The sequence below is a fragment of the Grus americana genome, chromosome 2, assembly GCF_028858705.1.
Source record: "Grus americana isolate bGruAme1 chromosome 2, bGruAme1.mat, whole genome shotgun sequence".
In the NCBI taxonomy this organism is placed as follows: Eukaryota; Metazoa; Chordata; class Aves; order Gruiformes; family Gruidae; genus Grus; species Grus americana.
Genome location: NC_072853.1, coordinates 102,290,990 through 102,296,989, shown reverse-complemented (window position 1 = coordinate 102,296,989; position 6,000 = coordinate 102,290,990). Strand labels below are relative to the sequence as shown.

General features: G+C 46.4%; 1 protein-coding gene across 8 annotated transcripts in view; it reads left to right on the top strand.

The window, feature by feature from the left end:
• Positions 1-1,051: 1,051 nt before the first annotated feature.
• The window catches only part of KIAA0319 (KIAA0319 ortholog), a 61,898-nt gene continuing 56,949 nt past the window's right edge, over positions 1,052-6,000 (top strand). For 3 of the 8 annotated variants that reach the window (XM_054816535.1, XM_054816533.1, XM_054816530.1), the window contains exon 1: positions 1,052-1,189. The gene's annotated coding sequence lies outside the window, so the exon portion shown is untranslated. Of the gene's footprint in view, positions 1,250-1,341; positions 1,578-6,000 lie in introns of those variants that run through there. The other 5 variants (XM_054816534.1, XM_054816532.1, XM_054816528.1 and 2 more) reach the window with 3 other exon arrangements.

The window sequence follows — 6,000 nt, the reverse complement described above, 5'->3', positions numbered from 1 at the left end:
CTCTATAGCACATGGACTTCAGTGTTGAGTAGAAAAATGCCTCCTTCTAAATGGAAATAGGCCAATTATTTCAAAATGTAATTGTAAAAATCTAAGAAATGAACAAACCATTTCTGCATGCTCTGACTGCAAACATGCCAGAGTCCCTCAGCAGAAAATGTGAATGAGGCAAGAACTAGGATAGAGCAAAATCAAAGACACAGAAATGTTGAATATTTTATTGAAAAGCTGTGCTGAATGAGCTATGAGTACTCTTACAGAGGCTTCAGACAGATACACCTGTCATTAGGACGCAGGGCTTTGCTAGCTGACACGTGTCAGGTCCCTAGCCCAATGTTTTTCAGAAAATTGGAAAGGTAAGAATCAGAAGGAAGGTAGGAGGAGGATGTGTAGACTGCGGGGGGGGGGGCTTGCCTCAGTGCAGCTCATGTCAGACGGGTGCTACCCTCCAACCACAGTCCCTGTGCAACCGGTGACTGTGGAAAATCCCTACCAGGAGTGACAGCGTCCCCAAAACATTGTACATGGACACAGAGCAGTCAGAAGTCATGCAGGTGGCGAAGGTCTGGAGACCTTCAGGCAACATGATGATACGATGGCTGTGGGATCCCACCTTCGAGGCCCCTTGGCAGACTAACAGGGATACTGCGGTCGCCTTTTGAGCACCTGTACGCAAAGTCGAGTGGCACAGAGGGCTCGGCTACCTTCTCACGAAAGCTTGGTGGTTCAACACTTCAAGACCTGGGAGCCTCTTGCTGCTTTTCTCCAGCAGCAGCACCGAGGCTGAGTCTCTGAAAAGGTAAAACCCCTTTCGGAGTAACCCTGCGGAAGGTAACACGGCTGTGCTGCAACTACACCCCGCTGCGGCGGGCGGGGGTGGCAGGCGGGGCGGACAGCCGTGAGAGCGGGACCGGCGCCGCCCGGCCCCGGCCGCCGAGGGGTTGACACTGGCCCCCTAGGCCTGGGGGCCACTTCGAGCTCGCAGCCCTGCTGGGGGGCGGCGCCATTTGCTGCCCCCTTCCCCTGCGTCCCTTCAGCGCCCCCTCCTCAAGATGGAGGCGCGGTGGCTCCTCGGCTTGCTGCCGGCAGTAAGCCCCCGCGCTCCCTCTGGGGATGTCCCGCGTCCCCGCCTGGGGGCCGCTTCCCACCACTCTTCTCCCTTCCTCGGGGTCGCTGCCGCTGCCCACAGGTGCGGATCCCTCCCCCTGCGTCGGGCTCGGCGGCCTCAGCACTGAGACAGCGACCGGCGGTGCGTGTTGCGGGGGGGGGGGTGTCTGGGCAGTGATCCTGCGCGGAAGGCGGCGGCCGCCCTCGGGAGGTGTGCGGAGGGACGGCGCCTGCTCCTGAGTCAGCAGTGGCGAGGAGGCGAGCGGCACCTCGCCGCCCGGCCCGGCCCCGCCGAGCGCCCCGGGCCCCCTCCACCACTGCGCCGGCTCCCAGTCCCTGGCGTCGCGCATCCGCGGCAGGAAGGGGGCCGTGGGGGCCCCGCCAGCTCCTGCCCTCCGCCGCCGCCGGGTAGGCTCGCCGCCGCGGCCTGGGTGCGGTCGCAGGTGGGGAAGGGGTGGAAAACGGAGTCGGTGAGTTAGCCAGTGAGTAACTTCCCGCGCTGAGCGCTGGGCTGCTGCCCCCGGCTCTCCGGCGAGGGGCTGGGGTCCGCGGGGAAGCGCAGCCCGGAGCCGCCCTGCAGGCGGTGTGAAGGGCCCCGGGGGAAGGAGTGCTCTGGCACCGCTGTGAGCGCCGTGCTGAAGTGCTAACGGGATTGCGGTAGTGAGGATCCGGGGAGTTCTCCCTCCTTCCTCCGCCTGCGTGTGGCAAAATGTGTGTCGGGTGCATATGCAACCTGTTAGGCCGGTTGCGTGGGGAGAAACAACAGTGGGCTGCGTTGGAGAAATGTCTATGCGTCTTGGTTTTTAATTTGCAGATAGATTTATTTATATACATATATTAAAATGTATATTATTATATATATTTATATATGAAGGATCAAAGAGTGTTGATGGGATGTTTTCTAAGTGTGTATGTGTATTTAGTAATACCTGATCTGAGGTCAGAAATCATAGCGTTATGTTGTCTTCTGTGTATGTGTGTATATATATATGTATATTTGGATATTTATATAACCAGAGAATGTAAGAATATTACTCTTGCCAAGTTGCTGTCCAGTCTTCTGTCAAAGTGTGTGTTTGTTACAGCCTAACCAGGTATTTGTTTGTGACTGGGGAGCGAGCGTAGTGCTAATGTTTATTATGTGAAATGCTTTGTCAAATTGCATTCTGAGCAGTAGAGCAGAGCTTAAACAGAAGAAAATACTGTGTGTGTGACTTTATTTTTTTTTTAATATTACTGCAGTTTTGACTGCTATCTACATTGTGATTGCTTTACAAAAACAGAAGACAGTTCCATCATTCCCCTGACCCCCTTCAGGAGCACGTCACAGATAACCTATGAACTAGTCAGATAGTTAAGGGAACAAAATGAAGCACAAACTGTTTGGCCTTCCGTTCTTCCCTGTGTGTGCGCTGTAGGAGCACTCTCATGTTCCTCATACTGACTGCATGACAAGATAGTGGAGTTGATATAGGATATAACGTCTTTTAAACCTTTTGGGGTAGGTTCTGTATCTGCCTTTGCCTTTAAAATATCTTGTAGTAGGAGACTGATCCTCAGCCACACAATATTTGTTTGCTTTGTTTAATTATCTGCTCCTTGTGTTTGCAAGGTTGATGGTTGCAGTTGATATTTCACAAATAAATATTGTCTTTGAGCCAAATCTGAATCATTAAAAACCTGGCATAGTTCAAAGTTAATAGGTGATACTGCCCATACTCATTTTGGTAGCTTAGATGATGGGAGTTGAGCTGCTCAGCACGTTACACATCAAATTGTGTGCCTGAGTAATGCAGGTAAGGTGACAGTGTATGTGTGCAAGCTTCATGGACTGATGCTTTTCCCTTAAGCACAAGCCAAAGGAAAACACAGTGTAGCCTGGATTTTACATTATTGAAGCTAATTGGAGTTATGGTCATGGTCTGTGGAGGAGGCTGTGCTCTGGGGATGGTTGCCTGGTTTAGTCTTTCCCTACCTTTTCCTGTGATGGAGGGCTGAGGGTGCACTTCTGAAAACTTCAGGTTCCACAGGAAACACATGCAAAGATGAATCTGTTAAATCTTCACTAGCTGCCTATCAGTGAGCTGCAATTCTGTCTAACGAGCTGCATGGAGTGAAGAAGTTTTGGTGACCTGGGCTTGCTGTAATTTAGTTCAGCTTTGCATATAGCTGACCTCTCACTGTGTTGGTTTTGGATGCTGTCTGATGAGGCTGCTGATTTCAGTGGTGTGGAGATGGGGGAGTTTCCACGGACAGGTTTCTGAAGCTGCTAGTGAAATAGCAATCAGCAATGCTTTAAAAACAGTTGATTCCCTCTCCTTCGCGTGTGCACAGACACGGTATCTGTTTCAGGTGGAGCCCTTCAGACCCTTTCCAGCTGTACCTTCTGTGGTGATGAATAAAGTAGGCTTGCTGTGGGATTATTCACGTATTGGTTGTATGGACTTCACTTACAGAGCTTTCCTTTAAGAAAACATGCGGTGATGCTTTATGTTTTCTAGGTTTGATAGTGGTACTAAATGTATAACCTTAGTAGGAAATTGGTAATCAGACGTGGAGTTGTGATCAAGTGCTGTATATCCAGCAGTCTCCAATTTCAGTGCTGTAGAGGAAGCACAGAACCTCTGTAATGGATATTGTACCCATGGGGAGAAATCCTTCCCACTGTCAGACAGTTAGCTTTCATTTTCTGTCACAAAGTGTCTTTCTGTACAAATTTATAATCTAATTTAACTGCAGATATAGTTACTCTTCCATTTAAGTACCTAATATCTTTCTGAATGGTGCCAGAGTATGACTGTTTAGTATTTTTCAGGATGATGTGACTTTGCACTGAGCAGATAGGAATTCAGTCAATCCAGTTGGAGGTAATATGAATGCAGTTAGCCTGATGCCAGTTTTTAGCTAGTCAGTGCTGATGAAGGGGCAGTTTAGTGGTTGTTTCCTGTCCTAATGCCTTTTCCTTGATAAATCTGTCCTCTGTACAGTTTATTAACTCTTCTGCATGTTACAAGGAGTTCCACTGGTTAAATATAGGTGGATTTTTAAAGAAATAAAATGTGCTCAATCATCTGAGGTGGAGCTCCAGAGGTTTGCATCTCAGGGGACTGTGTGTGCACACGTGTGCTTTATATGTTTATAACAAGCAAGTAGTTTTCGGAACAGCAGCGTTAATGAAAATTTTTGTGAATTTGTATCTTGAGGTCAAACAAGGATTTTTTCCATTGTCTTTGCACCTCTAGGTTTTTTTTCTACGTAGTCCCCTCTTTCCACAGACTGCACTGATGGTGTGACACATGGGCTACTATTTTCAGTTATGGAAATTGGATAACATGGTTTTTGGGGGTGGGCCTGTAGAAGTTCAAATTGCTGTTTTGCCTTCTCTGGTTTGTCTGTTTTTACAGAAATGATAGGAACTTAATTACCTGCTGGTAATCTGTTCTCCTCTGACTGAAATCAGTCGATGGCTTAAATGGTACTGTAAGTGAAAAAAGGGATCTATTTACACAGCTGTCAAGTTTTTTCTCTGCAGGAGAACAGGCTAACAATGGACATAAAACTTGGCATGGTCATGTAGGTGAAAAGACTTCTCCCTTTCTCGCCCTCCCTTCCTTAGCCAAGAAAATTTACTCATTTCTCTGCTCTTATATCAACACACAAAATTTCAAGTCTAGAAGTGGATGTACGTCATCCAGCTGCATTGAGTCTTTTCTTGAAGGTGATAAATAGCAAGACACAAATGGAGAGAGTGTTTATGCGCTTCACTTGCAAGATTTTGGCTTTGCTGGCTATCTACTGTTTTATCCATGCCACCTTATGCAAGCTTTTTTCCTGCAGTGTGCGCGATTGTATCTCAGGCAGTGGCTGGGCGTTCAATACTCTAATCTCAAAAATGGTCAATTAGCTTTGTTGACATTAGTACTTACATTGCTTGAGCCAGTCTCTGCCAATCAGTCTGTGAACAGCCCTGGAAGGGTATCATAAGTTAGATGCACTTATGTAACTTCTAAGTCTGGTTTTATAACACCATAGTCTTTTAATACAAAAATATTACTTAAAATCATAGAATCTTTTTGCTTGGAAAAGACCTTTAAGATCATCAAGTCCAACCATAAACGTAGCACTGCCAAGTCCACCACTAAACCATGTCCCTAAGCACCACACATACGTATCTTTTTCTTCAAGAATTACAGTAGTTCAGGAAATGGCACTTTAGGAAAAATTGTTGAAATCGTAAGAACTGCAGTACAGCAATGATGATTTGAATCAATTAATAGTTCCTTTTTATTTTTCAGGGCTTATAGTCTGAGTGGAGAAAAAGAAACACTTCTCAGTTTCAACCCAGTGCTATAGCAAAACTTTTGTTGTAGTTTTAGTATGGTCATTTTTGACCTTGAACAAGTGCAAAATAAATAAATTCTTGTGCTCTGTGTACTTATGTGATCCAGCTTAACCTATATATCTGAGTATCTTTCTTCTAACTCACCTTATAATTTACACAAGTTTCTCCAGAAGCATTATCCCTCACCTGCCAATTGTACCTCTGCTGCGAAAGGATGTCTCAGTATCTAGTCGGAGCCCTCTGTGTAGTGCATCTCACTGTATTTATTGCTTTCTGTCATAATGATACTTAAACTGGGAAGTGGATTATGACCACAACTTTTTCACACAAGCCTTCCTTCAGGCAGCTGTCAGACAGTAATAACTTTAAGTTCTACAAGCTTGAAAATTATTCATATCACCTTTTCTACGTGTGTATGTCTCCTACTTCCAGGCAGTCTGCTAAATCTAGTTTTCCATCCAGAGCTCAAAATTGGTGTTATGTACACCTGTTGGATAGTTGTTTTCTGTGGTCTGTTTTCCTGTTGTAAAAATAGTTAAATACTGGAAGAA